We start from the raw sequence: 25,860 nt of genomic DNA, 5'->3' as shown, positions 1-25,860 counted from the left end.
ATATATATATATATATATATACATATATACATATATATATATATATATATATATATATATATATATATATACAGTGAAACCTTGACTTACGAGTGCACCAACTTACGAGTTTTCCGAGATACGAGCCATCGCTCGGGCGGTTTATTGCTTTGAGATGCGAGCCGAGATCTGAGTTACGAGCTTACGCCACCCGCCACCAAGTGGGTTCTGGTCACGTGGTTATCTTGCCGTGCAAGCATCTCTGCCGTATATCGCTGCTGCTTTGTTTTCGCATTTTGGTTATTTTGGAGCTTACGCCACCCGCCACCAGGTGGGTTCCGGTCACGTGGTTATCTTGCCGTGCAAGCATCCCTGCCGTATATCGCTGCTGCTTTGTTTTCGCATTTTGGTTATTTTGGAGCTTACGCCACCCGCCACCAGGTGGGTTCCGGTCACGTGGTTATCTTGCCGTGCAAGCATCTCTGCCGTGTATAGCTGCTGCTTTGTTTTCGCATTTTGGTTATTTTGGAAAATTTCTTAGTTTTAACCATGGGTCCTAAGAAATTGAGTGCCAAGGGCAGTACTGAGAAGAAGAAGAGGATGATGTGCTTGGATATAAAACACGCAATCGTCGAAAAACATGAGCGAGGTGTGCGTGTTGTCGACTTGGCGAGGCAGTACGATCGTAGTACTTCTACGACATGTACGATTTTGAAGCAGAAGGAGTCGATAAAGGCTATAACGCCAGCCAAGGGCATTACAATTATTTCAAAGCTCCGGACCTCTATCCATGAAGAGATGGAGAAGTTGTTGTTTGTGTGGTTGACGGAGAAGCAGCTCGCAGGAGATACCGTGACCGAGAACATCATGTGTGAGAAGGCCCGAGACATTTACGGGGATTTGGTGCAGCAGGCGGCGGGAACATCAACGGACAAGGCATCGGAAGTCATTCAAAGCCAGTCGGGGATGGTTTGATAATTTTAAGAAGAGGACCGGCATTCACTCCGTCGTCAGGCATGGTGAGGCAGCAAGCTCGGATGTGAAGGCAGCTGAAGATTTTATTATAACTTTTGCCGAACTGATAGAAGCCGAACGATACATCCCCCAGCAAATCTTCAACTGTGACGAGACAGGGCTCTTCTGGAAAAAGATGCCGAGGAGGACGTATATAACGGCAGAGGAGAAGAGCATGCCAGGCCACAACTTGTTCAGAGTGCCGGCGATAGCTCGCCTTCTCTTTGTGGAAAACACGGTGAGATCCTTAACATCCAACAACTAATGGGACGCAAACGGGGCGCCCAGTTTAGCGGTACACACATTGATGAATCACCCTGCCTGTGATTCACCCATGACAGGTTATAGCTGGGTCGGGATTCAAACCCAGGCTGGACAGTTTAGAGTCAAGTGTGCGTACCTCCAGTCCAGGCCATCCTGCCAACTTGTATGCTGCATACAGGTGAAATATAAAGCGCGAGATATTTTTATATATACTGTATATTTAAAAAAAAAATGGTGTGGTTTTTGGCGGGCTGGAATGGATTAATAGCATTTCAATGCATTTTAATGGGGAAATTTAATTTGAGAAACGAGCAAATTGAGTTACGAGCTCGGTCACAGAACGAATTAAACTCGTAAGTCAAGGTTTCACTGTATATATATATATATATATATATATATATATATATATATATATATATATATATATATATTGTTACGGATCTCTACGTCGGCCTTTTTCCCCTTAAGAAGGGGGGATTGTTTATTGACTGACCGATGTGTGTCCTGAAGTTGCCCAGCTCCCTCCGGAGAGGCAGGTGAGCAACCCCGTTCGAGACCGCGGACAAGATGTTAATTGCCGAGCGGATTAGCAGCCGCGGCACGAACCATTAGCAAGTAACTGACCCGATTCTTAACATTGTCCAAATCGTGCCACAGGTGTTCAATGATGGAAACCTCTAAAACGAACGGATGTGAAGAAAAGAAGGCAGAGTAAGGAGGAACAGGAATTTATTACTACTATTTACACAATCAAAAGAACCAAGGAGAAGGAAGGTTACGAAAATAAAGACAGAAGGATGGAAGGATCAGAAGACACAGCGCAACACTAGCTTACCTATACAAACTTACTTATACCCCAGGAGAAGACACACAAAACAGACGACAATCAGACTTACACGAATGGGGAATGAAGGCAGGAACGGATGACTGGAAGGGGAGGAAGGTTCAGCTGGAGGTGGATGGCTGGACGGACGAGGAGGTGGGATCACAAGGCGGGAAGGATGTGGGTGGTTGGTGTGATCCCAGCTCGAGTTGAGCAGCCGCCGACTCTCCCCAATCGTCTCCGCACGGCGACGTTGCTTCGTGGCCGCAACTGCCGTCACCGCTGTCAACGCTCAAAGCTGCGGTGGTTCAAACTGCGGTTGGTTCAAAGCTGCGGTTTGTTCAAAGCTGCGGTGGACTCCTTTAGGTGAACTCATCCCTTCTCTGGTGGGGGCATCGCGTGACCGGTTATATAGGGCCACACCCTGGAATCTTCGCGAACCTGCCCGATCATTCTCTCTCCGCCCTCTCAAGCCAAACCCCTCGTGCTTGGTTGGTTGATCGGGGCTGGCTCACTCCTCCTTCCGATGACGAGGGGCGGAGACATGCTTTTCTTCTCCGAACTGACCGCTTGCTCAATGGAGGGCGAATGCAGTTGGCAATACAGTTGGAAATGGAGGCTTTGGGAATGGCAGGGAATCTATCTTATTTCAATTCGGTGCAATGCAGAGTCAACTAGTGGGAAACACAGCCTTAAACTAATACACATAATAAGGAAATAACTATTTAGAAGGGTATATGGTGGCCTACGTGCTTGCGATGGAGTAACTAAGAGGACGACCTTTGACCTTTGCACACAAAATGGAGGTATTTACAAGGAATCATTACACTACTCAGGGTGATATTTACAACAAGATTCTCAAATCCGCAACACTGCACCCTCATCCTCCAGGCACGTTCCCGGGCCTATAAAACTTTAACTTAGTGTGACACGTAGGTGTAGTTCCCTCAACATTTAACCTGACCCTGAGTGTGACAGTTTTAAAACACAAATAAGTATGTCCCTCTGCTGCATTGCACCCTGCCTAACAGATTTACGCCCACAGGATAACCGAATTGCGGAATGGTTCTCAAACTACACATGAACGGTAGGGAGCATTATTTACAAGTGACGCTGATTGCATTTACAAAACGCAACCCAGGACCTGTGATTGTTCTTTTGGGGGGGGGGGGGGGGGGGGAGACAGCCTGCACTGCATCGACGGACCAGCACCAACAAAGAGCACCATAAAGCCCCATAAAGCACCATAAACGCACCGGAGTGCACAGTCACCACAGTTCATAATAAAATAAACAAACCCTGCTGGTGGTCTTGCTCTTCGGCTCCCTCTGCTGGCCATTGTTCTTCTTGATGTTGTCATTCTTGTTCTTCTTGCTGGCGGCCTATTTGGACATAATTTTAAAAAGCACAAAACGTGTCCATTTTTTATTTATGGCCCACAGGGGCCGACTATGAGTGGTTCACCTGTGGGCTTGGTGCCACCTCACCGGGTCCGCAAGCAAGATCTTGGGCCATCGTGGCCGGTTCCAGCAGAGGGGCCATGCCCCAACCCGTGGGGTCCATGAGTGGTGCTCAGCCACAGACATGTGGTCCATAAGTGGTGCATCGATGCAGGCAGCTGGTTGCGGGGGTTCGGGCACACAATGGCGGACTCCCGCACGCTCCCCTCGGTGCCCAGAGAGCACGATCCATGGGTCGGGGAAGGAAGACAGAGAAGACAGGTGAGTGAGCGGTAAGGTCACAAGGGTACACATCAATGAAGGCAATGCAGAGTGAGGTGCGTCTGGAGACTGAGTGGAGAAAAGCTCGTCCCTACCGTACGTCACCCCACCCGTCACCTGTTCTAACCTTGCCACTTACCCCCGTATGTACAAAAAAAATCTACACATTACCAATTCGTCGCTACAGTCACGTCTTCCCCATATTTCCCCTATACCAAATTCGTCACCACAATCCCTCTAATCCAAAATTTGCCATCACCAATTCATCATCAATCCCTCTTAAGGAGGAAGAGATGGAACATCAAAGCACAATGTCTCACCCACGTCATGATGCGTCTCACATTCCAAACATTTGCACAAAAATAATAAAACCAACAAACCATGGCATGGTGTGGAGCACCGTCGTTACCTCAGGTGAGTGGATGTAGATGGTGCAAGGAGATTTCAATCCTAACTATCCTCTTAAATGACATTAACACACTTTACACTACCCGGGGTCTTTCCCTGCCAATCCATTGGCAATCACTCCATGCGGTTTTAAGAACCAAATTCCCATTGACCAAACTGTGGTGCTTCATCAATTTGGGGTCTCACTCCCCCGATTCAACTCCCTGTGCCTTTGCACAATTTCAGGACTGGGTCGTGTGGCTCTCCCAGCAGGTCTACCCACCTGCACACCTCCACCACTGCAGTTGCCTCCGAGCTTACCTGCTCCTTACCTAACCTATCTAACTGGGGAAGGCCCTCTGGTGCTCTCCCCACTCGGTGCCCTCTCTGGCACTGGGCTACCCGGGTCCGTCCTCCGGATCCTTGGGCCCCATCCACAACTCTAACGGCTCCCAGAGCCCACCTGCGGCCTCACCTGGCCGACATCCTCACAGTGGCGGAGTGCCCATTTAACTACACACACTAACAGGCCACACGCCCGGCCATTTCCACGACACTAATGCACCCATCCAAACACCATTCTTCCACACGCACCACAGATGCCAATATCCAACCACAATTTACCTACTCCCTCTACCTAACTCTTAAACTACCCTCCCCGGGTATTCGTGATGGGGTCCATCCTCCCCATACACACCTTCACACCATCCACTCCACTCCACAGTTTCCACCATACTCACTCCACACCATCCATTCCATACTCCATATATTCCAGACCATTTATTCCATACAACCATGCTCACCTGTATTTGCACACCTGTGCAATCACTCCTGGTGCCATCTGCACCCTCCTTCCTCCCAGGCTTCTTCAATCACTCAATACAATGCACAACCACAATTGTTCCTCATGCACTGCTCCATACACTTCCACGCTCAATACAACTCACAATCACCTCACTCTTTTCACAATACACTTCCGAATACACTTTTACACACACACAGCATCATCTGATCTACCTACTCCCTCCTGAAACTTGCGCTTCCCAGTCGCCCCTTATGCTATTGTGCTCCCTCGTTATTATAATCCAAACTAATCTACCTACGTCCCCACTACAGGTGGAATGTCGCTACTTAACGCTACCGTTACCTATGGTCATCTCTAGGTCCCTATACATTATCCTAACCCTCCCGGGCTAGTTTTCACTACCAAAACCCCATAGCTAGCGCTCATGTGCCCCGTGTGTGAGAGATGGCAGAGTTGCCATCTCACCACATCGGGCATCTCCTACTATCAATTTGGCCCATCCGATTCCAGTCAATCAAAAATTTGCCAATCAGTGCCAATCCTTCTACCAATCATTTGCCAATCATCAAATTTTGCCAATCACAAATTCCCTATCCCTACCAAATGTCCTTTAACTCGAGCCTCGGTGCGTTGTTACATTTTCAAAGCCCGGCCTCGCGGAGCCGAGCAATGAATGCGGGTGGTTTGTTTCCGGCGGTTGGATTCGTCCGGCATTCGGTGCAGGGAAGGGGGCTTACTCGGGCCGAGATTCCACGCACCATCTCGGCACGGAGCCATCCGATGGCCCGATCTCGCCCTGCCGGAACGCCTCAACCACAAGGGGTCGCCGTGCCGACCCTTCCTACCGGGCCGCCCGCTCCACTTAGCAAAGCACGGACGCGACCGTTTAGAGCGAGACCCGGCGTAGATCCCGCATGGCGGTTCTTTCGGAACCGCCGTGGTTACAATCCCCGGTGGTTCCCGCTGCACACAAAGCCCGGCACGAACCGAGGGCTCGCTTCGGCTAAAAGTCGACCTAACCGCTGCTCCGTTTAGCGTCGATGCTTCACTTGCATGCTCACACCACGCGTTCCGTTTCTTATTCGCACATCCAAGTGTCTCCATACACTCCGTCATTGCACCTTCTCCTACACACCCCCCAGGTACACTCATTACGCTCACAGCCTTCGTCACACACCTGACCACCACACACCTTGGCACACACTCATCGTTCGCACACCTCATCAACACACCCCTTCGCGCCCACTCCTCGGTCACATCCTCTGTGACAACCATGGGTGTGCACTCATCGGCACACCCAATCACGTGCTTCACTACCAACTCAAGTGTGCATTCACACACGCGCTCGACCATTCCAGGTGCGCATCCTTTCATTCCAGGTGTACATTCTCTCTCACCTGCTACAACCAACTCGTGCTCCGTATCACTCTCACTACTCTCACCACCACCCTCGGTAGCGCATTCACCCTTACTCTCGACCGCGCACTCTGTTATCATGCACCCGTCCGTTACACACCTTTCTCGTGCATCCTCTTGTGCACAGTGCACACTCTCCCGTTACGTCCTCTGTAACACTCACCACAGGTGTGCACTCTTCCGTTACATCCCCTGTAACACTCCCCATCACGTGCTTCCATGTGCCCCCTCACACGTGCGCCACGACCAACTCACTCTCGACAGCACACTCACTCCTCGGCGCACACTTTTTCCTCACACACCCCATAGTCGGACATCCTCGCACACCTCCCCCTTCACACTCTGTACCTGTCGCACACCTTACCAGCGGCCTCTCACGAACACCCGGGTCTAAACCAACACCCAAGCTGACTGAATCTCCCCTCACACCATATACATTTCCGAGTATATCGCCACTCACCTCGGCACCTCGTCTTCGCTCCTCCTCCGCCACCTGCAAACTCTTTATTTGGTTAGTAAGCCAATAATCACGATTTGAGCACAGACCTTGCACCAATTCCATCACCTCCTCCTTTATCTCTCTCTTAGTTTCCCTCCGTCTCTTCTTAAATTCACTTACCCCCTCTTCCACATCCTCTAACTTTTGCTTCACCTCTTTCATTTCCCGGTGCGCCCCCTCAATTTCGTCCACGAAGGCCACCTTGATCGTTTCTATGTGCGTCCTCACCTCCCGTTCTTTCGTCTCCATTGCCTCTGTCACCTCATCCAACCTCTTGGTCAACCCCTCATGTACCATCTGACATTCCCTCTTCGTCGCTACCAGTTCCTTTTTTATTTCTTTCTGCGTCGCCTTCAACCCCACGATTACCGCAGTGTTCTTCTCCACTTGCTCCACTAATTCCTTTTGTCCCACCGTCAGCTGTTCTACTCTCTGTGTCAGGTCCTCTATGCCCCCCTGTAACCTAGCTGTACTATTTCTCACCTCTTTCTCCATATGCTCCTCACCTCGCTTTACCTCCTTGCGTACCCCCGCGACCTCCTCGCCCACACCTCGTCTGATCTCCTCCCCCATTTCTCCCATCTCCTTGGTAGATGCCACCCTCATCTGCTCCAAATCATTCCTCTGGGCATCCAATTTAGTTTCTAACCCGATTTTCACCTTCTCTATCTGATCTCCCATTTGTTTAATTTCCCAGGCGGATTGCTCCCCTATTTCCCTCACTTTGCCTTACATTGTGTTTTCTAACCTCGTTAACCCATTCTTCACCCCTTTGATCCCGTTGTCTAACCCCTCAAATTTGTTGTCTAAACCCTCAAATTTGGCTTCTAGCCCCCCAATTTGGCTTCCCAATCGCTCCCCCATTCTGTTTTCCAATCCTACAATTTGGTTTCCTAGCCCCCTGTTCTCTTCCATGAAGGCCTGCATTTGCAGCATGAATAGGCCCCAGTCCATCGGCGGCGCTGCTACGGCCACGGGCGCGGCGACATTTGGTGCCGCTGCAACATCGTGCGCGAGGGTGCCCTCTTGTGCACCTGAAACCTCTGCAACCACATCCTCATTGCTCTCTTCCTCCATTTCTCCCACATACATTTCCCTGGGGTCCTGGGTCGCTTCTAAACCCTCTAACTCTACCCCCACCAGCATCCGATCGCCTTGACTATCCATGGCACGACTTAAATTTAGATGTTATTACAATCTCGGCCGCTCCAAATTTTGAGTGCGCTAAGCGCCCTTCAGGTCCGAATCTCGCTCCTGACACCAAATGTTACGGATCTCTACGTTGGCCTTTTTCCCCTTAAGAAGGGGGGATTAATCCCCTTGTTTATGACTGACCGACGTGAGTCCTGAAGTTGCCCAGCTCCCTCCGGAGAGGCAGGTGAGCAACCCCGTTCGAGACCGCGGACAAGATGTTAATTGCCGAGCGGATTAGCAGCCGCGGCATGAACCATTAGCAAGTAACTGACCTGATTCTTAACGTTGGCCAAATCGTGCCACAGGTGTTCAATGATGGAAACCTCTAAAACGAACGGATGTGAAGAAAAGAAGGCAGAGTAAGGAGGAACAGGATTTATTACTACTATTTACACAATCAAAAGAACCAAGGAGAAGGAAGGATACGAAAATAAAGACAGAAGGATGGAAGGATCAGAAGACACAGCGCAACACTAGCTTACCTATACAAACTTACTTTTACCCCAGCACAAGACACACAAAACAGACGACAATCAGACTTACACGAATGGGGAATGAAGGCAGGAACGGATGGCTGGAAGGGGATGAAGGTTCAGCTGGAGGTGGATGGCTGGACGGACGAGGAGGTGGGATCACAAGGCGGGAAGGATGCGGGTGGTTGGTGTGATCCCGGCTCGAGTTGAGCAGCTGCCGACTCTCCCCAATCGTCTCCGCACGGCAACGTTGCTTCGTAGCCGCAACTGCCGTCACCGCTGTCGACGCTCAAAACTGCAGTGGTTAAAACTGCGGTTGGTTCAAAGCTGCGGTTTGTTCAAACCTGCGCTGGACTCCTTTAGGTGAACTCATCCCTTCTCTGGTGGGGGCGTCGCGTGACGGGTTATATAGGGCCACACCCTTGAATCTTCGCGAACCTGCCCGATCGTTCTCTCTCCGCCCTCTCAAGCCAAACCCCTCGTGCTTGGTTGGTTGATCGGGGCTGGCTCACTCCTCCTTCCGATGACGAGGGGCGGAGACATGCCTTTCTTCTCCGAACTGACCACTTGCTCAATGGAGGGCGAATGCAGTTGGCAATACAGTTGGAAATGGAGGCGTTGGGAATGGCAGGGAATCTATCTTATTTCAATTCGGTGCAATGCAGAGTCAACTAGTGGGAAACACAGCCTTAAACTAATACACATAACAAGGAAATAACTATTTAGAAGGGTATATGGTGGCCTACGTGCTTGCAATGGAGTAACTAAGAGGACGACCTTTGACCTTTACACACAAAACGGAGGTATTTACAAGGAATCATTACACTACTCAGGGTGATATTTACAACAAGATTCTCAAATCCGCAAAACTGCACCCTCATCCTCCAGGCACGTCCCCGGGCCTATAAAACTTTAACTTAGTGTGACACGTAGGTGTAGTTCCCTCAACATTTAACCTGACCCTGAGTGTGACAGTTTAAAAACACAAATAAGTATGTCCCTCTGCTGCATTGCACCTTGCCTAACAGATTTACGCCCACAGGATAACCGAATTGCGGAATGGTTCTCAAACTACACATGAACGGTGGGGAGCATTATTTACAAGTGACGCTGATTGCATTTACAAAACGCAACCCAGGACCTGTGATTGTTCTTTTGGGGGGGGGGGGGGGGGGGGAGACAGCCTGCGCTGCATCGACGGACCAGCACCAACAAAGGGCACCATAAAGCCCCATAAAGCAAGCATATATATATGTATATGTACAGTCACGTGAAAAGGTAAGTACACCCCATGTAAAGTTTTGACTTTTTCAACATATTTCAACATACAGCTATTTGATCTTCATTTCAACAATATTGATAGATAAAGGTGATATAATATAACAAATATCATGAAACATTTACATTTTGTAGTCCATTGTATAATTTAAATAAACATAAATGCAAATTTCGCATGTGGAAAAGGAAAGTACACCCTTGGCTCTAATAGGTGGTATTGCCCCCTTTGGCAGAAACAACCTCAAGTAGGCGTTTCTTATAACTGTCTACCAGTCTCTGACATCGACTGGGAGAAATGTTTGCCCACTCCTCCATGCAGAATTCTTTCAGCTGTGCGATGTTTGAGGGGTTTCTTACATGCACAGCTCGTTTCAAATCCCCCCACAACATCTCGATGGGATTTAGATCCGGGCCTTCACTTGGCCCTTCCAGAACCCTCCAAAACTTTCTTTTCAGCCATTCCTTGGTGGATTTACTGGTATGTTTAGGGTCATTGTCATGTTGCAAGGTCCACCTTCGGTTGAGCTTCAACTTTCCGACAGATGGCCTCACATTATCCTCAAGCACCCTCTGGTACAATGAAGAATTCCTAGTGGATTCTATGATGGTGAGCTGCCCAGGCCCTGATGCAGCAAAGCTGCCCCAAACCATAATATTTCCACCACCATGCTTTACAGTTGGTATCAGGTTCTTGTGGTCAAATGCTGTCTTTGGTTTTCGCCAAACATGTCTTCTGGTACTGTAGCCAAATAGCTCTACCTTTGACTCATCTGTCCAGAGCACATTGTTCCAGAAGTGCTGGTCTTTGCCTAGGTGTTCATTGGCAAACTTTAGTCTTGCCCTGATGTTCTTTCTGGACAGCAAAGGTTTCCTCCTGGCACACCTCGCATGTAGATCAAATTTGTGCAGCCTCTTTCTAATGGTAGACTCGTGCACTTTGACATCAACAGTGACAAGAGCTACCTGTAGGTCCCGTGATGACATTCTGGGGTTCTTAGAGACTTCTATCAGCATCTTGCGGTCTGCTCTCGGGGTGAACTTGCTGGGGCGGCCTGGCCTGAACAAGTTGGCAGTTGTTTGGAATCTTCTCCACATGTAGATGATCATCCGGACAGTCGACTGATTGATTTCAAATTGTTTGGAGATCTTTTTAAATCCCTTCCCAGACTCGTAGGCATCTATAACCTTCTTTCTGAAGGTCTGAGAGAGCTCTTTTGATCTAGGCATGGTGACGCCGCACACTTCAACAACAAAGGGCAAACCAAACTAAATGTCTGAGGTTTAAATAAGACAGGTTCCTCCAAGATCCTCTCTAACGATGTTCTAATCATTTGCACCTGAGCTGGTGCACCTGATTCTAATTTTAGGTATTTGAAGTAGTGATAAATGTTGGGGTGTACTTACTTTTTCCACATGCGAAATTTGCATTTATGTTTATTTAAATTATACAATGGACTACAAAATGTAAATGTTTCATGATATTTGTTATATTATATCACCTTTATCTATCAATATTGTTGAAATGAAGATCAAATAGCTGTATGTTGAAATATGTTGAAAAAGTCAAAACTTTACATGGGGTGTTTTTTTTTTTGTTTTTTTTTTTTTTGTATACAAAATCGAGGCTCGTGAAAGAGCGAAAATTAATCACACAGAAAGACAAACAGACACATAAAACAAATAACATCGGGAGCGGTAGACAAGATGGGGAGAGAGGGGGAAGGACACAAACACAACATTTGAGAGCAGGGACCGAGAGACATGGAGACATCGAGAGATCTGTGGGAGGGAGAGGGCTTTGGGGGGGAGGCATGTGAAGGGGGGAGGCATGTGAAGGGGGGGAGGCATGTGAAGGGGGGGGGGGTGGGAGAGGTATAAACATATGGACACTGCCAGGATTTCCAGGAAATAAGTTGGAATTTCAAACAAGGTGGATCTGGGGTGAATTAGTGGGGGTGGAAAAGATCAAGGTTATGGATGGGGGAAGATAAGAGATGGTGGTGAACAGCTGTTTTAAAGACCTGGAGGGAGGAGAGGGATTGAAGGGAGTGTGGGAGTTTGTTCCACAGGCGGGAGAAAAGAGGAATGAAAGAGTGAAGGTGAGCAGAGAGCCGAGATTTCGGCAGTTTAACCATCAGAGGGTTGCTGGCAGATCTTGTGCGACCTGTAGGAATATTTGGGGGACAGAGCACGGAGAGAGCTGGGGGAGCAAGGCCGGAGAGGAGTCGGTAGAAGACAGAAAGACCACCTACCTGCCTGCGGTGAGTGAGTGAAAGGCCCTCAGAGATAGCTTCATCGCGGGAGATTCCAATGATTTTGAAAGCTTTGGATTCAACAGCGTGAAGCCGAGCCAGGTGTGAGGCAGGAGCACCAGCCCATAGGGGAGAACAGTATTCCATTGAGCTGTGGATGAAAGCCTTGTATGTGGTGAGGAGCTCAGGTGTGCCGAGGAAGGACTTCGCACGACGGAGGATGCCCAGTCGGCGACTGGCTTTGGAGGCCAGCTTGGAAATGTGGTTTTCCCAAGAAAGATCATGGCAGATAGTGAGACCCAAAAGCTTGAGTGACAGAACTTCTTGGAGAGGATTGTTGAGAAAGTAGATGGGAGGGTTGTCCAGTCGATCTTTTCGGAGAGACATAGTAAGAGAGTGAGATTTGGCAGGATTGAAAGACATGTTCCACTTGTTTGACCAGTCTGTGATTTTGTCCAGGTCTTCAGAGAGTGAGGAGGCTGCAGACTGCCTATCTGAGGGAAGAGGAATGGAGCGGCAGAGAGTGGAGTCATCAGCAAAGAGATAGAGAGGATTTTCCAGAGAGTCAGAGAGATCATTGATAAAGACCAGAAAAAGCACAGGGCCCAGCACACTTCCTTGGGGAACTCCAGCCTGAACAGGAAGGGGAGATGAGAGAAATCCATTCAGGGCCACACGTTGACTACGACCAGAGAGGAAGTCCGCAAGCCATGCATGGAGATTTCCATGGATACCATAGGAGGAGAGTTTGGTGAGCAGAGCTGGGTGCCAGACCGTATCAAAGGCCCTTGATATGTCAAGGGAGACAGCTCTGATTTCCTGTTTGGCATTCAGGACCTCCATCCATTGTTGAGACAGCAGAAGCAGCATGTCCAGAGTAGAGTGACCTGGTCTGAAACCAAATTGATGATCAGAGATCAAGCCATTGGAGAAGACGAAAGATTTCATATCCGAAGCAATGATGGATTCCATGACTTTGCTGATAATTGGGAGCAGGCTGATTGGTCTGTAGTTGCAAGGATCTGTACTTACTTTTTCACGTGACTGCATGTATATATACCTGCCTTCTGTCCAAGTCCAGTCCAATTCTCTGAGTTTCCATTCACAGACAGACAGACAGACAATCGAGGCCATACACAAGGCTTCAATTTCCATCCGAAGGACATATATATTCCATGTGCTTGAAAGTGCTCCACAAACCGCTGAATGCTCCCATTGGAAAGTCCATTACAGGTGTGAAAATTGTAATACTGACAGTATCATCGGCGCACCTGCACGTATGATTTTGTCTCAAACCAGAAAGTCACGATTTTCACTTTCTTTTCCACTGTAAACATCGTAGTTTACGTAGTTTCTTACTGACTACTTGGTAGAAATGGCATATCACCACCACCATAATCTGCAAGAGAGAGGGGTATAGTATTAGAAATGACAGAATATCGGGCTACTCAAATAGTACATTTGTTTTTAAACATCCTGGAGGTGAAACACCATGGTCAAAAAATTCCAAAATTCCTGTCCTCACCTCACGTTCCCCATCCCAATGTAACAAAATGCAAAAGGGTTGCTACGCCACTCAGCTGGGCATGCAAAGAAGTAGTAGTAGTAGTAGTAGTAGTAGTAGTAGTAGTAGTAGTAGTAGTAGTAGTAGTAGTAGTAGTAACAGTAGTAGTAACAGTAACAACAGTAACAACAGTAAGAACAGTAACAGTAACAACAATAACAGTAACAACAGTAACAGTAACAGTAACAACAGTAACAGTAACAGTAACAACAGTAACAGTAACAGTAGCAGTAACAACAGTAGCAGTAACAACAGTAACAGTAACAACAGTAACAGTAACAACAGTAACAACAGTAACAGTAACAACAGTAACAGTAACAACAGTAACAGTAGCAGTAACAACAGTAACAGCAACAGTAACAACAGTAACAACAGTAACAGCAACAGTAACAGTAACAACAGTAACAGTAACAACAGTAACAGTAACAACAGTAACAGTAACAACAGTACCAGTAACAAAAGTAACAGTAACAACAGTAACAGTAACAACAGTAACAGTAACAGTAACAACAGCAACAGTAACAGTAACAGTAACAACAGTAACAACAGTAAGAACAGTAACAGTAACAGTAACAACAGTAGCATGGCCTCGAGATATGCACACTCGCCTCTACGTTGTTGAGTCTAGGTTTGAATCTTGGCCCATCGACTGTCATATGTGGGTGTTCCACAAGCAGGGTGATTCATCAATGTGTGTGCTGTCTCTCAGATGGACGTTAATCCTGGTATCCCATTTGCTGGCAATTGTTGGTAGATGATGAAGATCCCACGATGTCCTTCACGAAGAGCACCCTCAGCCAATGGTGCAAAACCACAACCTTGTGCTGCATGCCAAAGCAGTAGTATGATATACATATATATATATATATATATAATTAATGAATATATAGTGAGGCGATTTGGCAGTGGAACCGGCCTGGTAGAATATCAAACAAAGTGTCACGCTCTGATTGCCAGCACCGCTGAGAAAACCACAGTGTTTTGGGAAGGCCCGCTCGCCCGTTCTGGTTTCCGTTCATTTCAGAGCACGCTGCAGACGTTTCCCCACCCGTGGCTGCCTCATTCGCCATCAGCGATCCCTAAGGATAGAGAATTAAACCTCCGGAGTCGTCATTACTGCCGCCATTGCTGCGTGTTATACACATGTGTGGCTGTTGGACCCCCCGCAATTATCTTTACTTTGCCACAATTATTTTGCGTCTTTCTCGGTGGTTTGCTGCAGCCATTCGCATGCATATGCTTGTTTTCATTTCTCTTATTCATCTCTGTGGCCTCATTTTCATTGATAATGATGTACTTATACTGTTTGCAGGCAAAGAGCTAATTTCAAATGTTTAAAAAAAATTAATCAAATTAAATATGATCTCCACACCGCTGTCATTACCAACATTTCATTATGGATGACTAGCAGAAGTATCGGCATTGCCGGGTGGGGGAGGAGAGGGGAACGGGGGGGGGGGGGGGGCAGCGAGCCCCTTGGCAAAGCGAGCGATTTTTTTTTTCATAGCGTCATAGCGTCATAGCGTTCATAGCGTCATAGCGTTTCATAGCGTCATAGCGATTTTTTTTCATAGCGTCATAGCGTTCATAGCGTCATATCGTTCATAGCGTCATAGCGTTTCATAGCGTCATAGCGATTTTTTTTTTCATAGCGTCATAGCGTCATAGCGGTCATGGCGTCATAGCGTTTCATAGCGTCATAGCGATTTTTTTTTTCATAGCGTCATAGCGTCATATCGTTCATAGCGTCATAGCGTTCATAGCGTCATAGCGTCATCACGTGATCGCTCTGAGCGAATCAGCGCCCACCTGCTCTGATTCCGTTGATTCCGTGCGCTGAAATGCGCTGAGGTAAATATGAATAAAAAATATGGATCGTCAAATATTTTGAGTTCGGCCATGTTCGTCCCAGGCTCAATGGCCATGTCTATGTCAAATATCAAGCACGTAAGCCTCTCCGTTTAGGAGTCTATCAGTAACATTACACACACACACACACACACACACACACACACACACACACACACACACACACACACACACACACACACACACACACACACACACACACACAAACTGTGTTTTATATATACAGTATAGATTTTTGCCTGTTGGTTCCCTTACACCCACAATACAACTATTCCTTAATGCACAAAATACAATATAATAATAATAATAATAATTCATTTATTTTGTATAGCGCTTTTCAAGAAGCCCAAAGGCGCTTTGACAGAGTGGCAAACATAATGCATAACAATACATGAAAACAACAATTGCAAAAAGACAAGAATCAATAGGGAAATATTTAAAGCAAAAGGAGGGAGAAGGAGAAGAGATAGTCAGGGGTTAAATGCTGTGGGTTGAATGTTGAATGCAGTGTTGAATGAATGCAGAATGCAGTCGTAATTACGAAACAGAAAGAAAAATATAATCGAATAAAGCTTTCTCCAAAATGTAGAACAACATCAAAAAAAACCAAAGAAAGAACTAGAACGCCACTCAGTAGAGAGCAGACCTCCACCAGGCTGAACAGTTTATGTTTTCTATCCCACTGATAGGCCAGATCTGGATTCGGGCCTGAACAAAAATCTAATCAGCTTATACTCGTCACCTGAACCAACTCATCCACCAAGTTTTATCATAATTGATCCACAACTTTTATAAATGTCACGCTATATATCGTTTTTGGCCCCACCTCTCCCTGGTGAAGAATCATTTACAAAATTAAAAAGATCTGGAATCCAGTTCCAGACTTTCACGAAAATCGAATAAATTCTTCCTTATCACACACCCCACATGTCCACTAAATTTCGTACAAATTTCGTCTATTCATCTTCACTCTTTCATTCCTCTTTTCATTCTCCCGCCTCCCTTACTCTATTCAATCCCACTCCTCCCTCCAGGTATTTAAAACAGCTGTTCACCACCATCTCTTGTCTCCCCCCCATCCAAAACCTTGATCTTTTGTACCCCCGTTAATTCACCCCAGATCTACTTTTTTGAAATTCCGACTTCTTTCCTGGAAGTCCTAGCAATGTCCATGTGTTTTATACCTCTCCCAACCCCCAGCCCCCTTCCCACGCCTCCTCCCCCCAAGCCCTCTCCTTCCCACAGATCTCCCGTTGTCCCTGTTCTCTACTGTTGAGCTTGTGTGCTTGCCTCTCTCTCCCCATGTTGTCTCCCGCTCCCTTTATCACATGTTTTATGTGTCCGTTTGTTCTTTTTGTGATTGATGTTGGCTCTTACACGAGCCTCGATGTTGTATACAAAAAAGAAAAAAATTCATCCACAACTTTTTGAGATATCATATTACCTATTGTTTTTGTCCCTATCTATCCATGGTGAAAAATCACTTTAAAAATTAAAAAGTTCTGCTATCCAGATCCGGATATTCACCAAAATCGAATAATTTCTTCCTTATCACACACCTCACGTGCCAACTAAATTTCATCTGAATCCATCCACACCTTTTTGAGATATCCTGAAGACAAACAGAGAGACAGGGGTGAAAACATAACCTCGTTCCACCTTCAGTGGCGGAGGTAAAACTTTAGAACAAATTTAGCCTGTTTAGCCAATGGTTCATAATGCTCAAAACTCCAGGTCCAAATCCCATTTACAACACGCAAGTATGTCCACTGTTCTGCTATAATGTCCTTGTGATTCATATAAAAGTAGACTGACGTCTGTGAATATTTTGGTGCGCATGGGATTTATGTAGAAACTCCACTTTGAGCCTTAGATCACCGGAAAAAGAATTGTAAGTCCTTTCCCTTGCCATTGCTGTCCAGATGCGTGTCTGTCCATGTACGTGTCGGTCTTAAAGCAATCGTTTGCCTATTCCGTTGCCGAAACATCTGTCAAAAAATTCTTATTGGTGCAAAGAAATAGTCGAGGCCAGTGGGCATGCTTACATTTCGCGAGCGGCCAGGCCTGCTGCAAGTCTGGGCAACACTTTCAGGGCTGATGCCATGTCTGGTGCGTAAACTCACGCTTTATTAACGATATTATTTTGGGAACGTCTATTAATTACAGCACCCATGGCGCCAGGCTCCACCACCCCCTCTCACACGCCAAAATTGCACTTAATAGGCCATCGGTGGGGTAAAGGCCGCAGAGCCTGGCACGTTTGTGCACGACGTGCCCTCGCCTCTCTCCGTAGCCGGGGCGAGGACGCGGCATATCGAGTGTACGCGTTTCCGATCGCAGCACAGCACGTCGACTGTACAGGCATTTTTAGCCGCATTAAGTCAGAGATGTATTTAGGATCATGTCACCGCCGTACGAAATGGCCGACAGCCGCTGGGGAGGATATGATTTCCGGAAATTCTTTGGCCGTGGCTATGGTTTCTCTGTCTTTGGTGAAGTCAACAAAACTATATGGACAGAGAGATTGAGAAAGATCGGTAGCTGGAGTACTAAGCAGTAGTAAAGAAAGTTAAGGGCAGAATACAAGGAAGACAAATGCACAAACATGGATAATTACAAGCTACTGGCGAAATTTGAGATGTATATCGTATCGCTGTTAGATATATATAGGATGCCTGGGTTGATGTTGCAAAAAATACCGATATACCGATACTTTTGTGAATGGATGAGTTAGTTGATATGGTGTGTTCGTGTGCCAATGGATGATCACATCCATCACTATTCATCGGCTTTTCAGGCTCTACCACAATTATGACACATAAAATTATCCAACCAATTGTGATCACTTGTTGGAGACTCGCTAATAGAGTTGTTAGGGTTAGGGTTAGGGTTAGGGTTAGGGTTAGGGTTAGGGTTAGGGTTAGGGTTAGACTTGCGAGCTTTTATAGACATATAACTTGTACTTATAACAATATTGAGTTATAGACGAGGAGAATTTTCTCGTGATACAAGACAATTGTGTCAACTCCATTCATGATCCATGGAGGAGTTTGGGAACTGCTTACATTGGCTCAATATGACGAGATTGGCCTCAATACTAGTTTTGTCAAAGATATAATGGAATACTCAATCCAGGAATTTCAGAATAAGCAGCTGCTGAACCCAGCCTATTAAAGGATGTGTGTTCCAAGATAGAGCGCCCTATTAAGAAAGTTTTACTCAGATCCAAATCTGTGATCAAACACAAGACCACGCGACTCAGACACCAGAAGCGGGACACTCCAAATAAGCTCTCCTGCTGCTAAATAAAAAATCAGCAGCAAAAAGCAAAAACCAGATATTTGCACAGCAAATAATTAATAAGATTGACTTTGAAGTGAAGTTACTTGGAAATAAGTACTTGATCAAATTCCCTGGGCTGGCAGGATAGACTGGAGGTATATATATTCCTAAGCTCTCAGGCAGGTGATTCTCGAAGCCGGTGTTTCACAGGCAGAGTGATTGATCAAGGTGTGCGCCGTCCTTCGATGGAAGTTAAAATGGGCGTCCCATCTGTCGACATTGATTGGTGGAGGATAAAGATCCACAGTGTCTTTCGTGAAGAGTAGGCGATCTGTCACTGGCACCTTGGACAAATCATAAACTTCTGCTCTAACCTACAAGGAGGCACTGTGGTAGGGCTGCCCCAGATCATGTGGCCTTGTACTAATTTGGTGATCATCTACTCTGTACATGCTGCTTCTGCTGTGTCAACAATGGATGGAGGTCCTTAATGCCAAACAGGAAATCAGAGCTGTCTCCCTTGAGATATCATGTGCCTTCGATACGGTCTAGCACCCTGCTCTGCTCACCAAACTCTCCTCCCATGGTATCCATGGAAATCTCCACGCATGGCTTGCGGACTTCCTCTCTGGCCATAGTCAACGTGTGGCCCTGAATGAATTTCTCTCATCTCCCCCTTCCTGTTCAGGCTGGAGTTCCCCAAGGCAGTGTTCTGGGCCCTGTGCTTTTTCTGGTCTTCATCAATGATCTCTCTGACTCTCTGGAAAATCCTCTCCATCTCCTTGCTGATGACTCCACTCTCTGCCGCTCCATTCCTCATCCCTCAGATCAGCAGTCTGCAGCCTCCTCACTCTCTGCAGACCTTGACAAAATCACAGACTGGTCAAACAAGTGGAACATGTCTTTCAATCCTGGCAAATCTCACACTCTCACGATGTCTCTCAGAAAAGACCGACTGGACAACGCTCCCATCTACTTTCTCAACGATCCTCTCCAAGAAGTTCTGTCGCTCAAGCTTTTGAGTCTCTTCATCTGCCATGATCAAGGCTTTCATCCACAACTCAATGGAATACTGCTCTCCCCTCTGGGCTGGTGCTCCTGCCTCACACCTAGCTCGGCTTCACGCTGTTGAAACCAAAGCTTTCAGAATCATTGGAATCTCCCGCGATGAAGCTGATTGTGAGGGCCTTTCACTCACTCAGGTGAAAGGTGGTCTTTCGGCAGGAAGGTGGTCTTTCTGTCTTCTACAGACTCCTCTCCGGCCTTGCTCCTCCAGCTCTATCTGTGCTCTGTCCCCCAAATATTCCTACAGGTCGCACAACATCTGCCAGCAACCCTCTTCTGGTGAAATTGCCAAAATCAAGACTCTCTGCTCACCTTCACTCCTTCATTCCTCTTTTCTCCCGCCTCTGGAACAAACTCCCTCACTCTCTTCACTCCCACTCCTCCCTCCAGGTCTTTAAAACAGCTGTTCACCACCATCTCTTGTCTTCCCCAATCCAAAACCTTGATCTTTTCTACCCCTGTTAATTCACCCCATATCCACTTTTTTGAAATACAAACTTCTTTCCTGGAAGTCGTAGCAGTGTCCATGTGTTTTCTACATCTCCCACCCTCCCCCCACCCCTTCCCATGCCTCCTCCCCCCAAGCCCTCTCCCTCCCACAGATCTCCCGATGTCTCTGTTCTCTGCTGTTGTTCTTGTGTGCTTCCCCCTCTCTCTCCATCTTGTCTCCCGCTCTCTTTATTATATGTTTTATGTGTCAGTTTGTCTTTTTGTGATCAATGTTAGCTCTTACACGAGCCTCGATCTTGAAAACAAAAAAAACAAAAACAAAAACCTTCTTTGGAGCGAGCGTTTTGGGGTCCGAGCAGGTGCTGTAAGGTAGTAGGAAGTTTCAGGAATTCCTAAATAAAATGATTTTGAAATGCGATTGACACGATTGACCTTGCTCCCAAATCCGAAAGTGAATAGATGATGATGGTTCGCTGGTTTGATAATATCTCAATATATTAATCGTGAGTTGACATTATATTTTGATATATTAATACCATAATATTAATTTTTGATTGGAATGATGAATGATGGATGCTGTTTGGAATAAAAATACAGAGATATTGAGTTTAAAGCAGAATGAGGAAATGACGTAAGGTTTCCATCGGTGACATTCGCACATTCCCCATTTGCAGTTTCGCCATTGACTGGGTATAGCAACATTCAGACGGGTACGTTTTCTGTCCAAGTCCTTCACGAATCTGCTGCCAATGCCTGACGTTCGACTGAAGGTGGCACAGGAATGTGGAATTTATTGGTTCACCGTTTGCCATTCGCCATTTTTTTTACCCAAGTCATTCACGAACCGGCTGTCCTGTGCCTGAAGTAAAAAAAAAAAAAACCTACATTATTTGCTGGTTAGTATCCTCACCCAGGTGATAATATCCTCTTCAACTAAAGAATCAAACAAGCCTGACCCACTGTGCAAGTGGAACGTTTTTGGCCCAAGCCTTTCACGAACTAGTGGGCCAGGTGGAATGTTCAAATCAGAGTGATAGTAATATGCCATTTTTTCTGGGTGCAGACAATAACTCACCTCCAATTTTTACGAAAGAGACCGTAAGACATTTAGGGTCCACCAGCTCATGCTAGCAAAGGGGTTCCTTGAAGAATGTTCATTCAAGGGGAGGCACTCTTGTGATGCACAGATCGGATTACAGTTTATAATCGGGCTGATATAATTATTCTCCAAAGGTAAGTGCGCTACCTGTGCACCATAAGGTTGGACCCTGCAATTATTTACACATTGGACGTGGCGGCCATTTTTTCCCCATGCCATTCCTACATATGGAGTACCATACTCCATGATAAATAATACAGTATTTGCCTCTTAACAAAATGCCAAAAAATAAAACCCTCTTAACAAACTCCTAAATTACCATAAAACCTTCTCATGGGAAGAAATCATTGGTATGGGGGAGTGGAAGTGGTAATGGGGTGGAGGGCGGGTGGGAGTGATGCATACATGACGTGGAATGAGGGGATGATGCTTGGGGTGGGTGATGCATGCATGGGGTGCGATGAGGGGGTGGGTGATGCATGCATGGGGCAGAATGAGGAGGGGTGATGCATGCTTGGGGTGCGATGAGGGGGTGGGTGATGCATGCATGGGGCAGAATGAGGAGGGGTGATGCATGCTTGGGGTGCGATGAGGGGGTGGGTGATGCATGCTTGGGGCGGGATGAGGGTGTGGGTGATGCATGCATGGGGCAGAATGAGGACGGGTGATGCATGCTTGGGGTGCGATGAGGGGGTGGGTGATGTATGCTTGGGGCGGGATGAGGGTGTGGGTGATGCATGCATGGGGCAGAATGAGGAGGGGTGATGTATGCTTGGGGCAGGATGAGGGGGGTGATGCATGCATGGTATGCGATGAGGGGGTGGGTGATGCATGCATGGGGCAGAATGAGGAGGGGTGATGCATGCATGGGGTGGGTGATGCATGCATGGGGTGCGATGAGGGGGTGGGTGATGCATGCATGGGGCAGAATGAGGAGCGGTGATGCATGCTTGGGGTGCGATGAGGGGGTGGGTGATGCATGCTTGGGGCGGGATGAGGGTGTGGGTGATGCACGCATGCTGCAGAATGAGGAGGGGTGATGTATGCTTGGGGCAGGATGAGGAGGGTGATGCATGCATGGGGTGCGATGAGGGGGTGGGTGATGCATGCATGGGGCAGAATGAGGAGGGGTGATGCATGCTTGGGGTGCGATGAGGGGTGGGTGATGCATGCTTGGGGCAGGATGAGGAGGTGGGTGATGCATGCATGGGGCAGAATGAGGAGAGGTGATGTATGCTTGGGGCAGGATGAGGGTGTGGGTGATGCATGCTTGGGGCAGAATGAGGAGGGGTGATGTATGCTTGGGGCAGGATGAGGGGGTGGGTGATGTATGCTTGGGGCAGAATGAGGAGGTGGGTGATGCATGCATGGAGCAGAATGAGGAGGTGGGTGATGCATGCATGGGGCAGAATGAGGTGTGTGTAATGCAAGCATGGGGCAGAATGAGGGGGTGGGTAATGCAAGCATGGGGCGGATTGAGGCAGTGGGTTATGCAAGCAAGGGGCGGAACGAGGGGGTGGGTAATGCAAGCATGGGGCGGAACGAGGGGTGGGTAATGCAAGCATGGGGCAGAATGAGGGGGTGGGTAATGCAAGCATGGGGCGGAACGAGGGGGTGGGTAATGCAAGCATGGGGCAGAATGAGGAGGTGGGTAATGCAAGCATGGGGCGGAATGAGGGGTGGGTAATGCAAGCATGGGGCGGAATGAGGGGGTGGGTAATGCAAGCATGGGGCGGAACGAGGAGGTGGGTAATGCAAGCATGGGGCGGAACGAGGAGGTGGGTAATGCAAACATGGGTCGGAATGAGGGGGTGGGTAATGCAAGCGTGGGGCGGAACGAGGGGGTGGGTAATGCAAGCATGGGGCGGAACGAGGAGGTGGGTAATGCAAGCATGGGGTGGAATGAGGGGTGGGTAATGCAAGCATGGGGCAGAATGAGGGGGTGGGTAATGCAAGCGTGGGGCGGAACGAGGGGGTGGGTAATGCAAGCATGGGGCGGAATGAGGGGTGGGTAATGCAAGCATGGGGCGGAATGAGGGGGTGGGTAATGCAAGCATGGGGCGGAACGAGGAGGTGGGTAATGCAAGCATGGGGCGGAACGAGGAGGTTGGTAATGCAAACATGGGTCGGAATGAGGGGGTGGGTAATGCAAGCGTGGGGCGGAACGAGGGGGTGGGTAATGCAAGCATGGGGCGGAACGAGGAGGTGGGTAATGCAAGCATGGGGCGGAACGAGGAGGTGAGTTATGCAAGCATGGGGCGGAACGAGGAGGTGGGTAATGCAAGCATGGGGCGGAATGAGGGGGTGGGTAATGCAAGCATGGGGCGGAACGAGGGGTGGGTAATGCAAGCATGGGGCGGAATGAGGAGGTGGGTAATGCAAGCATGGGGCGGAACGAGGGGGTGGGTAATGCAAGCATGGGGCGGAACGAGGGGTGGGTAATGCAAGCATGGGGCGGAATGAGGAGGTGGGTAATGCAAGCATGGGGCGGAATGAGGGGGTGGGTAATGCAAGCATGGGGCGGAACGAGGGGTGGGTAATGCAAGCATGGGGCGGAATGAGGAGGTGGGTAATGCAAGCATGGGGCGGAATGAGGGGTGATGGGTTATACCAACTGCACGTCACACGTTTGTTAATTACCATATTAGCGGCAGAAACAAGCGCCATTATGCTCGGTTAAAATATCTATTTTATATTCAAATACAAAATTGTATTTACAAATCTCGTCATTTGAAAAATAATAAAGCGAGCCTTAATTACTAAGATGTGCAGTAATTCTCAGGGATAAAAGGAGCATTCAATGCACAATAAAGTCTGAGTGGAAATGAGGTTTTCAATGATCTTAAGAATATAAAGAAGAAAAAACACAAAAACCAACGAACCATGAAAGGTTGAAAGAGAGAGAGCAGGTTCATGTGACGTAGCCACTCCAGGTAGCCAACGATGCCAGGCCGACTCTGGGTGGACATCCTGCTACCAGTACCTGCAGTGAGCCAGATTCGGTCCACCGTCCGGCTTCGTTGCATACCTGGCACATGCACCAGGTGCATGGAATAGGGGGGCATGAGGTGAAAACAAGGAACTGATCAGTATGATGACCTATACAACTTTTACCACAAAATCCCAGGTGAATGGAGCCTGCAGGACTGTGGTAGAATGCACAGGTTAAGATGAGCCAAGTTTTCCATCCTGGATCTTCAGAGTAAAGGGAAGTGTGCACAGACAAAGTGGATGGGTGCAAATAAGGATACAATTACCTATTCATTCTTTCGTCATAAAACATTCACTGAAGTTCTTTTGGTTTTTAGATGGTGGCCCACCAAAAATGGTGGTCAAGTGGCTCGACATTCCTGCACAGCAGGGTAAGGTGACCAGAGGTCTCAGGTAAATTGAACCATTCTATTTCTTTGCAAATGAAACAGGAAATAATGAGACAATAATTTTCATAACAGGTAATGCATTCTCGGGGGTGGGGGTGATGCGTACATGACGATGCAATGGTGATGGCAAAGGTGATGCAATGGTATCTCATATGTAATATTTATTAAATGCAAAACAACAATGTTTCAGGAAAAATGCTGGAAAACAACAACTAGTGCGGCACATGATGGAGTGCATACCTCCACCTGGCAGAAGAGTTTACCTTTTGTATCCCACCGATAGGCTGAATCTGGATCTGGATCTTCACCAAAATCCAACCAATTCTTCCTCGGCACACACGCAAGTTGTCCACCAAGTTTCCTCTGAATCCGTCCACAATTTTTTTGACATGTCCTGCCCACAGACAGACGAACAGGGGTGAAAACAATTAAACCTCACACGTAGCTCGGCTTCACACTGTTGAAACCAAAGCTTTCAGAATCAGTGGAATCTCCCGCGATGAAGTTAACTCCGAGGGCCTTTCACTCACTCACCGCAGGCAGGTTGGTGGTCTTTCTGTCTTCTACCGACTCCTCTCCGGCCTTGCCCCCCCAGCTCTCTCTGTGCTCTGTCCCCCCAATATTCCTGCAGGTCGCACAACATCTGCCAGCAACCCTCTTATGGTTAAACTGCCAAAATCTCGGCTCTCTGCTCACCTTCACTCTTTCATTCCCCTTTTCTCCCGCCTCTGGAACAAACTCCCTCACTCTCTTCAATCCCACTCCTCCCTCCAGGTCTTCAAAACAGCTGTTCACCACCATCTCTCATCTTCCCCCATCCAAAACCTTGATCTTTTCTACCCCCGCTAATTCACCCCAGATACACTTTTTTGAAATTCCAACTTCTTTCCTGGAAGTCCTTGCAGTGTTCATATGTTTTATACCTCTCCCACCTCCCACCAAGCCCTTTCCCTCCCACAGTTCTCTCGATGTCCCTGCTCTCAAATGTTGTGTTTGTGTCCTTCCCCCTCTCTCCCCATCTTGTCTACCGCTCCCCTTATTTTGTG

At 47.7% G+C, this 25,860-nt stretch overlaps 1 long non-coding RNA gene across 1 annotated transcript in view; it reads right to left on the bottom strand.

The window, feature by feature from the left end:
- Window positions 1–14,283: 14,283 nt before the first annotated feature.
- Window positions 14,284–25,860, bottom strand: part of LOC137430548 (uncharacterized) — a 36,003-nt gene continuing 24,426 nt past the window's right edge. The window contains exons 2-5 of the long non-coding RNA XR_010985090.2: window positions 25,078–25,208; window positions 24,692–24,784; window positions 24,317–24,462; window positions 14,284–14,493 (exon numbers count right to left, since the gene is read on the bottom strand). This is a non-coding gene — a long non-coding RNA (uncharacterized LOC137430548). The remainder of the gene's footprint in view (window positions 14,494–24,316; window positions 24,463–24,691; window positions 24,785–25,077; window positions 25,209–25,860) is intronic.

Source organism: Myxine glutinosa, chromosome 7, assembly GCF_964187855.1.
Source record: "Myxine glutinosa chromosome 7, kmMyxGlut1.1, whole genome shotgun sequence".
Classification (NCBI taxonomy): Eukaryota; Metazoa; Chordata; class Myxini; order Myxiniformes; family Myxinidae; genus Myxine; species Myxine glutinosa.
This window is presented reverse-complemented; position numbering and strand designations above follow the sequence as displayed.